Below are 17,406 nucleotides of genomic sequence, written 5' to 3'. Positions count from 1 at the left end.
AATTCGAATCTCACGTTTCTCCAATTCATTGCCATGATTAGATAGATCTCGTCTCACTGATGATTCTGATATGAATATTATTGATTTTGGTTAGAAATTGAGTGAGATATGAAGGTTTAAAGTTTGAATGTTCATAATGTTTTCGTTCGATCCATAAAATTCACGAAGCTTTAGATGATTTGGACATGATATTCGCATTCCTCGTTAAGAGATCTTTCCATCCATGTATCGTATGCCAAATTCTGGGAATTTTCTTGCAATCGCCGCTGTGGCTTCACCGGAGAAGAAGGCTGAAAAAGCCTTCCTCCGCCGTCTGCAACATGGCGCTAGGGTTAGCTTCAAAATGGTGCGTTTTGTTTAATAGGCGCCTGCAACCGTCATCACCTGTGTTCGAATCCATCCTGAGGCGTTTTGGAATTTATTTATTGAAGCGCTTGTTACCATAGCAACCTCTGTTCGATTCCTGGCTTGGTTATTTTGTGATTTATTTTTTCAAGCAACATTTGGAACCTTAAGCGTGCAAGTTCGAATCCTGGCGAAGGTGTTTTCTGATTTTCCAGTTGATTAATTGAGCGCTTGCATTTACCTTAGGAGCCTCAGTTCGAATCCAGCACTGGCATTTCTTCTGATTCAATTGTTTTTTTTCAATTGGAGCGCCTTGTACCTCATAAACCTGAGTTCAATCCTTGCTTGATGCACAATTCCATTTTCGATTCTCATTTTATTTTCTACATATTTTCCATCATTATTTCATTTTTGTTCTTCAACTTGCAAAAATCATAACAAATAGCAAATAAATCCAATTTGGTCCAAACTTTTTTCCACATTCTTGTTGTGATGTCTTTTATTTTTTGATATTAATTTCCTGATTTTTTCACTTCTGGATTTTTAATTGAGATTGCTTGATTGAACATGGTGCAAATGTGACATGTTGTGCTAATTGCTTTGTAAAATGCTCATTGTTTGTCCAATTGCCTTGAAATTTAACATGCTCATTTATAACATGTAACATGATCTTTTGGATTTTGTTTGGCATTTTTACCATTTAATCTCACTGTTTTGGACACATGGACATATGGTGTGACAATTTGTGTCACATATTGGATGTTGCTTTTGTGCATTTTCATTTACATGTCATATTAGCTCTTCTGGACTTAATTTTTGGGATGATGCTTTTTCATAACATGTTAAGTGCACATAAAAATTTTCATGATCATTAGATTCATTTCTGTTTTAATGTGGATTTTCTATTCTTGATGTCCAATTGTGATCACATTGTTTACCTTTGCCTTATCTTGATTAACTGATGGCTTTGCCTTAATGATTTGGCTTTGATCCTCTCTAGGACATGTTCTTATTTGAGTAAATGTGCTTCATGTGGAATGTCAACTTCTGTTTTGACTATTTGCTTTACCTTTGACCCTAGTCTTGGTACTAGTGGTTTGTACTCACCTTTTGAGCTTTGTATTTCAGGTTCAAGCATCTAGCTCTAATTGTTGATGTAATCTCACTACTTGAGATGCCAATTACTTTGTCCACTAACCTTTGTGGTATTGTAGGTCATTGAGTGTGATGGAATCACTTGAATTGCACCTTTGTCTTGCCTTGTGTAGATGATGAATAAGCACCACTGTTGATTGTCTGTTTGGTTTTCTGAATATGATATTGACTGTTTGGCTTTTGTACAGGTACATTAGTCGCTTTTAGCTCTTTCTTGATCTTTTCTTTGGTTTGTGGTTGGTTTACCACTTAGGTAACCACTCTCTCACTCCATGTAGTCTGGAAGTCCTGTCGCCTTTTTGGCAGGCATTTGGCTGAAGTCCTCCTTAAGAGGCAATGATTGTGATTGTTTACTTTTATGCTAAAGACCTCCTTGTCGAGGCATGGATACTTGTTAAGTCCTCCTAAGTGAAGAGGTAATTGACAGATAGAAGGGATTTGCAATCAATCCCCTGTTATTCGTTGAGTCGTTCATTATGCTCGCACTACATGCTGATGCTCTTGAACCTAACCCAAGATCTTTGTATAGAGTCAGTCAAGTGGAGTAGGGTCCCTCATTTTGGATCCCCACACTTTCTTTGATTCAAGCTCACCCAGGCCAGGGTTAAGAGAATGAGGTCCAATCCTCATCACCTTTCATCAGCTTCACCCTAAATTTCAATGTTAGTGGTTAAGAGCTTCAGTACACCCCTACAGTTTTGGCTTGTTTGTCGAGGTTGATATGACCCCTCTTGACTAAAGCCTCACCCTTGGATGTTTGAGCCCCCTTGATTGGTGTGTTTACTTCATGTTATATGTTTTTGTCTGGTGTGATTGTATCCCCATAGGATTGCTAGACTTCGTATAGTCTCTCGTCTGCATGTCAATTAAGGTAGCACGGTTCCTTCGTCTAGGACTTCCTTTCTTGCGTGAGCATTCCTAAAAAACAAACAAACTTTATCTTCTCTTAAAGACACGTTGACTCCTTCTACTATAGGTGAGTAAGTCTCCAAAGGTCGAGCATCCGGTAGATTGCGTAGTAACGTTGTTCACTTAAAAAACACAAAACAAACAGAAATGGTTAAGCAGACAGCCGAACTACGGCAACTCTGATTCTCATGTTCAGATGAGATACGTAGGCACGAGACGTGATGTCTTGCTGAGTTTGACTGACAACTAACATTTGATCCTTGCTGGTTTTCGCCCTCGTTGCGATTCTTTTCTCTCTCCCTCGTTGCGATCGAGACCTTTCTTTTCTCTCGCCCTCGTTGCGATCGAGACCTTCCTTTCCTCTCGCCCTCGTTGCGATCGAGACCCTTCTTCTTTTCGTGTGTGTTTGTTAGGAGTTGGATGTAAGTCCATTTATTGGCATTCTGTTTCCTTGTTTGCGTGTTTGGAGTCGGACATAAGTCCATTTATTGGCATTCTGTTTCCTGTTTGCGTTTCATTGTTAGGAGTTGGATGTAAGTCCATTGATTGGCATTCCATTTCCTGTTGTGTGTTTCTGTTGACGTCTCAGCGTCTCTTGTCAGTGTCTTGTTTCGGCGTGCGATAGCCGAGCTACGAGTGCTCTGATTCTTTCTCTGGTTAAAGAAGATACGTATGCATAGGATGCGATATCCTAGCGAGCATGTTTCCCCGTTTCCCCGAACTACGTCGACTCTGATGTTTGTTTCTAACAAACTACGTAGGCCCAGGATGCGACATCCTGCCGAGTCTGCTTTCTCCGTCTTCTTTCATCCTGTGTTTTATTCCAGTGTATGCAGTTTTTGAGCAGTCTACTAGCAACCTTATTCTATTCTTTTTTAGCATGGATCCCGTCGAGTACGACGGACGTGAGGGGTGCTAATACCTTCCCCTTGCGTAACCGACTCCCGTACCTAGCAATCTCTGGTCGTAAGACCATTCCTTTCCATTTTCCAGGTTTACTTCGAGCGTTTCCTTTCCCTCCTTTGGGATAAATAACGCACGGTGGCGGCTCTGTGTCTTTTCCCGCCGGTTGTTTTTCGCGTTGCGACACACCGTCTCAAGCGCAAACCACGTGGAGAGCCGATGAATATAAGTGTTTGATGCCTACAAATTAAGAAATTACTTCATACTGTTGATATCAAGAAATTGATAAACGAACCATACAAAAGGTTGCAAAGATACACAAAAAGAAGGAATAGAAACCCCAGTTGGTTGGTCCAGAGGTACCTGGTACTGGACTCGGTAGGGTGAACTACGGCCCGATCCCCCACAACCTTAAAAAAGGGGATATATAAAGGGGTACCGCACTAGTGTACCAGACCCCCGTGCTAAGAAAAGGATCAAAGTCACTAACCGGCTACTTCACTAAGTGCGTGCGGAGGCAAAGGGCTTAATATGATGGCGCTAGAATGAAACCGGGTGAAATAGGAACAGAGACACTAGGTTGAGCTATAATAGCATGATTGGAACTGGCTTGTGCAAAGGAGAGATCTACGCTAATGCTTAATGCTTGTGTCGTCATTGTATCTTTAGTGTTTTACTTGAATATCGGTCATCTTAACAATCCACCTGACTGTTGGTGTAAGTTCTAGAGGCCAATACTTTTGGTACTTGTATCGAATTATTTATTAATAATAAAAGGATTTTTCTTTATTATGTTTGTTTAATAAAGTCCCTAGAATAGCTAGTCCGTTTAATGTATCAAGTATGACTTAATCATGAAATCACATTAAACATAAGGACACTATTCTTAAAGTATCCGTAGTCAAGCTTTATTGTGAAGTGGGATAACATTAAAGCATGAAGACTATTATGCTTATAGACTGATGATCACATCTCATGGATCATGGATAAAGAGTTATCAAGTCTTAAACATAGGTATGAATATTAAGAGTAATATTTATACTGGATTGACTCGCTATGAGAATACTATATAGAATGTTATGCAAAGTGTCATAAGTTATTCTCATGGTGATAATGGTGTATACCACCCTTCGACCTGAAACCACTATGGACCCTAGATGTAGAGTCGAGTGCCTTATTGCTGATCAAACATTGTCCGTAATTGGATGACCATAAAGACAGTTGATGGGTACTCCACGAAGCATGCTAAGGGACATGAGTGACCTAAATGGAATTTGCCCATCCTGCGTAACAGGATAAATGTCTATGGGCCCAATATTGAACTGGACAAGGATGTCACGGTCTATGCCTTGTGTTCAATATAGACATAAGGGCAAAAGGGTAATTATACACATAATTATTATCACAGAAGGATTTGTCAGATCACATGACATTTTCGTGTCTTGGGTAGCAGTGATGTGTTGCTAGATACCGCTCACTGTTTATTATGTTAAATACATGATTTAATATAATTGTCAATGTCGTGAAAACCTATAGGGTCACACACAAAGGACGGATTGATGAGAGATAGAGTAATTAAGGAATACTGTAATGTACGGTGCCCTTAAGTGAATTATAGAACATCGTAAGGTACGACATACTTAAGTAGAATACGAAATATGGTAGCGTACTTAAGTGATTTTGGCATATTATATGATATGGGCCATATACACTTGAGTGGGCTTTTTAGCTTGTAGCCCACGCAAGTGGTTCTATAAATAGAACCCTTGTGTAGAAGCATTGTCACACTTGCAATTTTGTTTCTCTCTCTGTCTCACTCAAAGCCTTCATTCGTAGCAGCTAGCACTGAGATTGAAGGAATCCGTTCGTATGGACTGAGTAGAGGCATTGTCATCATTCAACGTTCGTGATCGCCACAAGAGGTAACAATTTTAACACTGATCATGCCCATTCGTAAGGATCATTAAAGGAGAAATTTTAAATTCCGCTGCGTTTTGGATCGCCATTCTCCTTCACTGACAACCACGTATGAATGAGTAATGTATTCGCGTTTAACTTTGTTTTTAATTGTCTTTGCTCTAGGACAAGCAAAGATTCAAGTTTAGGTGAGTTTGATAACGCGAAAATACATCAGATATTTGCCTTGATTTACACTCAAAGATCATACCACTTTAATCAATATTCCGATTATTCCACAAGTATTCAAGCTGTTTTTGCAGGTATTTAAATCTCCAAGCATTAATGAGCAAAATGTAGAAAAGGAAGAAAAAGAAGAAGAAACAGATGAGAAAGCATAGGAAAAAGCAGAAAACCAGAATGCAGAAATTGTTGATGTGACGACCGTCACAAGCTTCATGACAATCGTCATGACCCAGCCTGTGACGACCGTCACAGGCCATGACGAGCGTCACACGGCCAGATTTTACGCTTTGAAACAGTCAATCAGAGGCACCTAAACGTGCCTAAATTCTCTCCAACAGCACGACTCCCCCGTGGATTCCTCATTCAACCATTCTTCCTTAAATTTCTCAACCGCCAAGACCTACCAAGGCAATATATAAAGGACCAAAGTTGGAAAAATTGGGAGATCTACACTTACGCTCTGCAATTGATTTTTTTATAGCATTCTAGCTTTTTAGTTATTTTCTTTTCAGCAACTTTGTTTCCATTGCCTTAATTCATTTTACCATTATTTTATTAGAATTTCCTTTTCTCCTTTCCTTTCCGTTTCCAGTTAGCCATAGTAGTGGTTTCCTACACTGGGGAACTAATACACTTTATTTAATTTTGTAAGCAATTTGTATTGAAGAAGCAAAATCCTACCGACTTGTGGAGGACTACTCAAGTACTCCAAGATTCGCCATACTCTTTTACTTCTATTTCCAGGTTTATATTAAATTATTATTATGCCCAGTTATTATTATAATTATGTTTGCCGCAATGTTGATCTGTTTATGCTATATGCTTGCTCTATTTAACATGTCCGGCTAAATTACCGATATCGGTATGTAGCAATTTAATTAGATGGGATTTAATAATAATCGGTGAAAACTCTTTTTCTCAAACAATCTTTTAGGCTGAAGTTTTAAATTTAAATTTAATTAACTTTATCACAAAAGCGTGAGAAGCTATTTAATACGATTTTGCCACGAGAGTGGGAAATTAACTAAGGTGAGACCAACAATCGCGAGAGCGTGAGGCTCTAGCTGGATAGTAAAAATTAGGCATTGAGTTTAAAAACAGTGAGATGACTTTAAAAACAATTAGAACTTATTTATTTTCAAAAAATAATTTTAACTTCAAATGGGACAGCGAGAGCGTACATTCTGACTTAAAGCTATAGGCCGAATCAACAATCACAAGAGTGTGAGATAAAGCTTTTTAAATAAATATTTTCTACTGAGAGATATTTGGCATTTCAAACTATTCAACGGTGACTTATCGAATCCCTGACAATTAATGCGTTGCATACTGATTCCTTTCATCAATTCTTTCTTAAAACTAAATTTCTCTTAGATTTAATATTCTGCACCCGAACTTCTATAAATCATTCCCTTAGCTAAACATAGTGACGTTAGTAACACTAGTTTGACCATAGGTCTCTGTGGGATCGATATCTTTTAAAACTAAAGCGACTGGACTGTGCACTTGCAGTCAAGTACCCGATAGACTATATTTTATATATAGCCACGACAGGTGAAATTCTGGTATCAGATATGAGATGTCGAAGGTAATGTCACGACACTAATATCTGAGTAAACCAAAACAGGATAAAGATAAAGAATAGTAATGCAAGAGACACAAGCAATTGTTAACCCAGTTCGGTGCAACTCACCTACGCATAGGGGCTACCAATCCAGGAAGGAAATCCACTAAATATAATCAGTTCAAAGACTCTCAATTCACTTCACAAGTTACACTCTTTTTCACCTAATCTCTACCTGTGTGATTTCTACCTAAGAACTCTTAGATATGAGAACCCACTCACTCCCCCTCAATCACACTAGTGGTTTTAAACAACAATTACTTATGAAAAGAAGACACTCTTCAAAGACACACACTTGATCTTACTTAGCAGCTTCAATCAAGTAGACACACACTTGATCTTACTTAACAGCTTCAATCAAGTAGACACACACTCATGCTTAAAAGCTTTGAGTGACAAATTACAACTCACAAATCATACCAATTCAATCATCTATGGATGAATTGAATGGCTTATAAGTCACACGACCACACAAGACACAAACCCTTATTCTCTCTCAATATTTCGCATTGTATTAGTTATGTATCAAATCAGGTTTTCCATGTCCTTTTTATAGAAGCTTTCAGCTGGGCTTGGACATCTCAAAAACCCTAAAACTATTTTCCAATTAAATCTTCTCATGACAGCTGGTTAGATCTCTTTGGAAAATAAGTAAATCTGGTTGTAATTAATGATTGAATGCGTTTGTAAATCAGATCTTCAATCATACATAGATTGCCATTAAAAGCGCAATCACATAACACATAACATTCACCCTAAATGTTCTGTGTATAGATGTCATGACATCAGGTCTGACATCCTGGAACAATCCTGCATAATTTCATTTTAAATATCCAGCAGGTACATTATATCAGATGTCATGACATCGTGTATGACATCCTGAAACAATTCTGCATAATTATATTTTTAAACTCCAGCAGGTACAAGATATCTTATGTTAAGACATCACATGCAACATCTTGTGAACATTCTTTGTTTTACCAAAATTGCTGCCAACACTTAGAACTAACATACTCCCCCTTTGTCTAATTTTGGCTAAAACATATATCTTTCCATTTTGTTCACAAGAAAGACACATCAGCAGTTAAACAACATAACAGAAGGTTAAGCGGCAACAGAAGCAAACAAATATAATTACTAGCTATAATAGCAACTAGTAAAACACACAAATGCACATGGGTACTTATTCTCCCCCTAAGTCTGTACAACACAAACATCTCCTTTAACAGCATCTGTAATAACAACACCTGTAACAATCATAGTCACCCTCTGATATCTTCTTCAACATCACCTGTGCATCACATCAACATCTCCTCCAACATCTGTAAACAAAACAACATTCTGTCTTACATCAAACACATCTCCTTCAACATTAGTTGTTCATCTGTTCAGCTACACCAACATATACATACATCTCCACCCAGCTCCACGTATTTAACTGCAGCTCTCCACAAAATACTTTCTCCCCCTTATTAGTCAAAATAGACCAAAGGTGACCAATTAGACAAAATAAATGTCAATTAGCCTGGCAGAGAATGTCACAACAGATGTTATAACATATAAAATGTTAAAACATAAATGTTAGGAGATACAAACCATAATTATACACAGCTGTAATAGCTGAGATAATTAGAAGTCCATGGAACTCATAAAGAGCCCAAATATTACATCAAGGCATCAGTAAGGACTGCCACAAATTACAAACAAAAACAACACATAATCCAGCATCCATAACATCCATAACAGCATCCAGAACAGCTAAACCAACAAGGGGACCAATCTTCATAACAACACACAGTCTTCATAACAGCACACCGCAAACACAATCTTCATAACAGGGGGAGCTTCACAGCTCAATCTGAGGAAGTAGCTTGTTTTCACCTTCAGAATCAGAATTGCCACTAGATTGAGAATTGGACCTCTCACTTGAGGTATTGGCATCTGACTCCTTGGTTTCACCAACCTTATCCATCTCTTCCTTCTCTAACCTACTAATAAGAACCTCTAAAGCCTCTTTTCTTGCCTTGGAAACCCTAATACTAGTATCCAGCTCCTTACAAGTTTCCTTCAATTGATCAATCAAGCCACCTTGAGAGGCAGACTCCTTCCTTGCAGATGTCATGACAACATCATTGACATGGCTTCCTTCAAACAACTTGTAGTGAATGGACAGTGGAGGCTTCCTTCTACTGGGAATATCACTTGTGTTGAGAATGCTTGGTTGCTAGCTCAAAATAATTCCACAGATAATAGATGGAAAGGCAATAGGCAGCTTTACTGCATTAGTGGAGGCATGTCTAACAATCTGTTCAAACATAAACTATCCAAAATCAAAGTTTAGCCTGGTTCCAATAGCATAGATGATTCTTCCAAGACCATTATAGATGGTTGAGATATGGTTAGTAGGCACCCAGTTGGCTGAACCAATCTTGTGCAAGATGGCATACTTAACAGTTAACTTGCCAGTTGATAGATGCTTCTTACTAGGCTATTCCTTGACTTGGCCAGCAGGAATAGTCCTACAGACTTCATTGTCTGTAGCTTCTAACTCCACACCTCCTTCAGTTCCTCTCCCAAGGAACTTATTGATTATGGTTGGGGAGAACCTTACACATCTACCTCTCACAAAGACCTTGCAGAATTCCTTGCTACTCTTTTCAGAAATATCCTCTGGGATATTCACAACAAACTCTTTCACTAACCCTTCAAAACATTGGGGCAAAGCAACAACAGTTTTCACCAGACCAGCATTCTTGATCAATTCCATCACTTCCTTCACTTCTACAGCCTCCTTTCCTAGCTCTCTTTCAACAACAACCTTCCTTTGAATGACAAACTTCCACTTGGCAGCACCATCTTCCAGATGGAAAGAGATATTGTCTAAGTGCACAGCTGCAACCTTAGCTGGAGACTTTTTAACAATCTGCCTTTTAGTAGGAGAGATGTCAGGGACATCGTCTTCAACATCATCTTCAGAGTCAGAACTCTCTCTGACCTTCCTCTTCATAACCTCTACTTTACTCCATGATTTGGAGGGTCCTACACCAGCAACCTTTTTACCTTTTCTTGCTGTCATCATTTCAGCCACAGTCTTCCCTTTTCTGGTCTTCAATTTCCTAACAACACTTGGTTTTACATGATGAACCAATGTGTCATCTTCTTCTTCTGAACTCTCTTCCTCCAGATTAATAACATTCTCAGTAGTCTCATGAGAAACATCTACAAGTTTCTTACTAGGCAAGGTTTTACCTAGAGAGCATAATCCCTCAGCAGCCACTTCTTTCTCTGATCTGGATGAATCATCATCTTTCTCAGTTTGGGGTTCCACCTTAGGTGAGGGGTCCCTTCTAGATAGAGGGGTAGAAACACCCTTGACTACATGCCCTTCATTTAGAATCCTAGTTACCAAGTTCCTAATGGCACGATCTATGAAGTGCATGTCATCCTTTTGAGGAGATTTATCAGGAATGTTACCTTGATTACTTTCAGCCGTAGAAGAAGGGCCAGGGACGTTGCCTGGAATAACAGAGAGGGGAATAACCTCTAGAATATCTTCGTCCAGAAACTCCATGGAGGGAGTCCTTGCTTTGTGAGTGGGTTTTGATCCTCAGGATGAGGGATGTTGAGACATTTTGTTGAACTTTTGAGAAAAATCTTTTTGCCCTAGCAGAGGTTGTCTGAGAAGTTGGATGAAGATGGAAATGGTTGTGTTGAGGTAGCGTGTGGAAATGGCATAGATACTAGTTCCAATACTAGGTAATGATTTATCATAAATATGGCACTTTCTTTTAAGTGGGCAGACAATATTTTTGTTACCTTTTCCACTCCACTTTAATTGCTATAACTTCTCATGAATACAAATCCCCAATTTCTATCTTAAACATTCAAACTGATTAGCATCCAAAACCCTTGCAAATTTTTCATCTAATTGCATCTCATGCTTTAGTGCTATGATTTTGTCTTCCACAAATTCTCTAATGAAGTGATGATAAAAATCAATGTGCTTTGTCCGGCTGTGCTGATTAGGATTTCTGGACATTGTTGTAGCATTCAGGTTGTCATTGTACAATGTCATGACATCGTGTGTGACATTGTATTTAGTCAACATTAGTTTCAACCAACCCTGTTGAGAACAGCTACTTCCAGTTGCTATATATTCAGCTTGATATATAGCACAAACACCATTTTCATATTTCAAATGTGTAGGAGCAGGTGTCCTTTCACTCTCCATCCCAATCTTCTTAACATTGTTCTTGGCACATTTGCTTTGAGATAGACACATAGACCCTTCTATCTGCTTGACTTGTAGCTCAAGTCCAACAAAGCTCTTTCCAACTTCAGACTGCATTTGACTAGCAACATGTTCTACCATCTGATCTAACCTCCTACCAAACCCAATATTATCCATATGAAGGAGTTTCAAACCTTTGGAAGTGATGTCATGTCTGATTTTCTAGTGCGACATCCTTGTATGACATTTCCCATAGACTTTTCTTTCATCAATCTTCAATTTGGGAGTTCTTCTAGCAGATATAATCATCTCTTTAAGATGCAGATGGCTCAAACATTTATGCCATGCCTTTACTTATTCTTTTTTGACTAAGGTACACTTTGAGGAATAACCAATTTGAGAACTCCATATGTAACAGTTGTCTTTGGTCCTGATTCCTTTCATGATCACTTCACTTTCTTTGTTAGTAATCAGACATTCAGTTTTAGTGAAGTTAACATTTAGACCTTGGTCACATAGTTGACTGATGCTTATTAGATTTGCAGTCAAGCCCTTAACAAGTAGGGCATTGTCAAGGTCAGGAATTCCAAGGCAATCAAGCTTACCAATCCCCTTGATTTCACCTTTTGCTCCATCACCAAAGGTTACATAACTCATGGTATGAGGATGAAGGCCAGTTAGTAGGTCTTTGTTTCCAGTCATGTGTCTGGAGCACCCACTGTCAAAATACCAATATTCTTTGGCTGAAACTCTGAAGGAAGTGTGAGCTATTAGACTTGTAACATTAGTCTTAGGAACCCATTGCTTCTTATTGACAGGCCTGTGATGTTTGGGTCTTGGTTGATAGTGAGTCTGATGATGAACAAAGCTAGGATAACCATACAACTTATAGCAGAAGAGCTTCAGGTGGCCAAATTTTCCACAGTAATGGCATCTCCATCTTTGGTGTTTCCCCTTCTGATGTTGTGACATCTCATGTTTGCTTTTAATACGACTGCACTTAGGTTTGGATTTAGGTTTGCCACTAGTGTAACTGCACTCAGGCTTAGATTCATTATACCCAATGCCAGATTTGTCTCTTGTTATTTGACTAGTTTGGAGAATCTTGTCTAAGGAATCAGATCCATTGTTTAACATTCTTACATACTTGGTCATCTCTTCTAGTTTAGAATTCAAGAAGATAGCTTCAGTTTTTAACTTGGAGATGGTTCCCACATGTTCTGCCTTCTCATTCTCTAGCTGTACTATCACTTTCTTCTGGATTTTAACTTGTTGACTTTCATCTAGCTTGGCATTCAGAACCAATGCTTCTGTTTTTAATTTGGAGATGGTTTCTAAATGTTCTACCTTTTCAATTTCAAGTTGAGTTATTACCTTCTTCTGGCTTTCAACTTGTTTACACACCTCAGCACTTTTGTGACACAGCTTTCTGTAGGTAGTGGCCAACTCTTCAAAGGTTACTTCATCATCACTTGAGTCTTCATCAGAGCCCCATCTTCCAATCAAGGCAGTCACGAGATTTGCAGACTCTTCTGTTTCACTCTCATCAGACCAAGTGACAGCAAGACTCATCTTCTGTTTCTTGGGGTAGGTTCCACATTCAGTTCTATTGTGCCCATACCCATCACATTCATGGCACTGTACTCCTTTTCCTTCTTTGGGCTTATCATCTGACCTTGTTCTTCTTCCAACATTGTTAGATTTACTAATGTCAGATGAGATGTTCTTGACATTAGCCTTAGATCTTACATCCATCTTTTTCAACAATCTGTTGAACTGTCTTCCCAACAGTGCTACATCATTTGCAAGATTTTCATCATCATCCTGACCATTTTCCTCCTCTGTGTTTGATATGAAGGCTATGCTTTTGGTTTTCTTTTCAGATCCATCACACATTCCCATCTCAAATGTTTGGAGGGAACCAATTAGCTCATCAACTCTCATATTGGAGATGTCTTGAGACTCTTCTATGGATGTCACCTTCATAGCAAATCTCTTAGGGAGTGACCTGAGTATTTTTCTTACTAATTTTTCATCTGACATCTTATCTCCCATGGCTCTTGAGGCATTAGCAATTTCAAGGATACTCATATAAATTCATGAATATTTTCATCCTCTTTCATCCTTAAATTTTCAAACTTGGAGGTGAGCAGCTGTAGTCTAGACATCTTCACTCTAGAGGTACCTTCATGAGTGGTTTTGAGAATGTCCCAAGCATCTTTAGCCACCTCACAGTTGTTTACCAATCTGAAGATATTCTTGTCTACTCCATTGAATATGGCATTCAATGCTTTAGAACTTCCAAGGGCTAGATCATCCTCCTCCTTGGACCATTGTTCTTCCGGCTTCTTATCAGTAGTGGGTTTTCCTTCATTAGTAATTACTGGATGTTCCCAGACTGTTAACACAACCTTCCAAGCCTTATTATCAAGAGATTTTAGGAAAGCTACCATTCAGGGTTTCCAATAGTCATAGTTAGATCCATCCAAAATTGGTGGCCTGTGAACAGATCCTCCATCTCTCTCCATAGTACCGGAAAGTATTGTCCCTAGATCTCACCCAGAACCAGAGCAGGATACCTGCTCTGATACCAATTGAAATTCTGGTATCAGATATGAGATGTCGAAGGTAATGTCATGACACTAATATCTGAGTAAAACTAAACAGGATAAAGATAAAGAATAGTAATGCAAGAGACACAAGCAATTGTTAATCCAGTTCGGTGCAAATCACCTACGTCTAGGGGCTACCGAGCCAGGAAGGAAATCCACTAAATAGAATCAGTTCAAAGACTCTCATTACACTTCACAAGTTATAGTATTTTTCACCTAATCTCTACCCGTGTGATTTCTACCTAAGAACCCTTAGATATGAGAACCCACTCACTCCCCCTCAATCACACCAGTGATTTTAAACAACAATTACTTATGAAAAGAAGACACTCTTCAAAGACATACACTTGATCTTACTTAGCAGCTTCAATCAAGTAGACACACACTTGATCTTACTTAACAGCTTCAATCAAGTAGACACACACTCATGCTTAAAAGCTTTGAGTGACAAATTACAACTCACAAATCAGACCAATTCAATCATCTATGGATGAATTGAATGGCTTTCAAGTCACATGACCATACAAGACACAAACCCTTATTCTCTCTCAATATTTCGCTCTGTATTGGTTGTGTATCAAATCAGGTTTTCCATGTCCTTTTTATAGAAGCTTTCAGCTGGGCTTTGACATCTCAAAAACCCTAAAACTATTTTCCAATTAAATCTTCTCATGACAGCTGGTTAGATCTCTTTGGAAAATAAGTAAATCTGGTTGTAATTAATAATTGAATGCGTTTGTAAATAAGATCATCAATCATACCTAGATTTCCATTAAAAGCGCAATCACATAACACATAGCATTCACCCTGAATGTTCTGTATACAGATGTCATGACGTCGGGTCTGACATCCTGGAACAATCCTGCATAATTCCATTTTAAATATCCAGCAGGTACATTATATCAGATGTCATGACATCGTGTATGACATCCTGAAACAATCCTGCATAATTATATTTTTAAACTCTAGCAGGTACAAGATATCTTATGTTAAGACATCACATGCAACATCTTGTGAACACTCTTTGTTTTACCAAAATTGCTGCCAACACTTAGAACCAACAACAAGCATCAGCTTCATGAGCAAGTCACAACCAATGCACAGTTGAATTTGGGTTTCCTTGGGAAACAATCCTCAAGCCCTTTGGGTCATCTTGATCAAATTGGCAAATTGAGATACTTGGGAGGCATATATGATGATTAGGAGCTTTGTGGACCATTGTCATGCTTGTTCTCATCTTCATCTAGACACTTCAATGAGCTTAGGAGTCTCCTAGGAGCATGGGAGAACATGATCACTTGAGCTTCAAAACAAAAAGAGTTAGTGACATATTTTTGTTCTTTTGGTTAGTAATCAAAATAAGAAAAGCAATAATATACAATTCAAGCATGCTTGGTGATCTCAAATCACTCACACAAGTCCCAACCCATGGGTTAAGGAGCCACACGTGCTATGATCCTTGAGGAAATGCAATGAGCAATGATATGATGCCATGAGGGATCTTAGGGTCAAAATTAGGGTCTTACAGATGCCCCTATTTAAGGTCATTCTAACCGGAGATATGAAGGTTAAAATCTTTGGCTCGACGAGGTAGAATGGGCTTAAATAATACCAAAGAGACGAATTTTGGTCCCTAAGAGACCTCATGATGCAGATGTATGCATGCAAAAGTTAATACTCTGTGGGGAAATATAGCCACCAGAGAAAGACCGAATGTCCATATGAGTAGCACACTCACTAAGGAGACAGAGACTCTGGGGACAATAGGGCAAAAATGCGTTAGCAGGTCACAACTTGAAAACTTGCTGGGAGACACGAAGGGATTCCACGAAAATAAATCGATGGAAAGACTCGAGCTGATGCAAAGATGCATGCATTGGGGAATATGCCAATACAACAAAACTATCCATAAAGGATACTTCGGATAAAAAAAATCCGGACTCAGATGGGGAAATCCATAAAGGAACCAGCTGAGGAAGAAACAACGAGATATTACCGGTTACTGGGTAATAAACTCAAAAGGGAGACATGTTATCAAAACACCGGTATAAGGGTGAGAGAGCAACGCGCTCAGGGAGAGAGAATATCTAAGACCGGTATAAGGGTGAGAGATATCAATCATCCGACACATCTGAGGAGGACCCAAAAGGCATATCTCAACTCAGTAAATCTGACTCCACAGGGGACAAAAAAAGTCATAATAGGGAGCAGAGGGAAGGAACACCAGGGATACCGGTTACTCGGCATATAATAGGTGACCAACCAGGTGTGAATTGGGAACATATCCAAGACACTCATCATCCGAGAGGAGGGCTGAAAAAGAAAACTCGACTTACAGGATGGACATTCAAATCCACAAGGAAATACGAATCTTACTCAACCGGGGAAGAAGAAAAAAAGGCTTCGACTGAAGAGCGCATGAGATATATTATCTATTACCGACATAATGTAGATAACATACTCGCATGAAAGATTATCCACAACCGGTTACTGGGTTAATAAAGGATAAATCGACCGAAAAGAAAGGACATCGGGATATCGGATATTGGGCATAGAATGATGACCAATCAAAAGGATAAACCATCATTACCAAACAAGGGTAAATGAAGGATGACTCACGGGGGATAAATTGCTTGATAAGAGAAATTATCCAAGAGATATATCACCGGTTACTGGGTGGCATACTCAAAAACGAAGGAATATCAATACTGAATATTGGATAAAGATAACCAACAAAGAGGGGATTACATCTATCGGTTACTGGGTAGAAAACCACAGAAGTAGGACTTACAACTACCGGATACTGGGTAGGAGGCCACAAAAGTAGGACTTACAACTACCGATTACTGGGTAGAAGGCCAGGAAATCCACTGGGGAAAAGATGGACAATTACTGGTTATTGAGGAATTGAACAATTAAACCACAGGGAACTGCAGGGGAATAACAAAAGAGGAGTCAATCTAGGAACAAACTAGAAAGACACAATTAACAAGACTCAACCCAATAAGGATATAACTCAGGGGAGTAATTCCATCCCTATATATAATTGGGGAGGAAACTGAAACAATAGTCATCCACGAGGACATAACTCAGTGGGGAATATGGAAAGAAAGATATACAGTTTCTGCTTATGGGACTGACTCTATATGGAGAGATCAGACACAGACATCTGCTTGGGGAAAAATGTTTCCAATAGCAGGAAATAACAAGAAAAGATATATGGAAAAGAATGCAACATGAATATTGGAATGCTATGATTATGCATGTATATGCATGGTTTATGTATGATTAATGCTAACAAACAGACATATCTAACACAAACAAGCTTCAGAGCCACGAATGGACATCCGGTATAACATCTCAAAAGAGAAAGGCCAGGCCCATAGGAGAAACAATTCTGGTGGGGATGCATCAAATACCAGGAGACATAGACCACCGCTGGGGATAGGCAAAGTCTTAGCTGGGGAACATGCAGAGACATCAAT

The sequence above is a fragment of the Lathyrus oleraceus genome, chromosome 1 (genome assembly GCF_024323335.1).
Source record: "Lathyrus oleraceus cultivar Zhongwan6 chromosome 1, CAAS_Psat_ZW6_1.0, whole genome shotgun sequence".
Classification (NCBI taxonomy): Eukaryota; Viridiplantae; Streptophyta; class Magnoliopsida; order Fabales; family Fabaceae; genus Lathyrus; species Lathyrus oleraceus.
Note: the sequence above shows the minus strand (reverse complement) of the source record.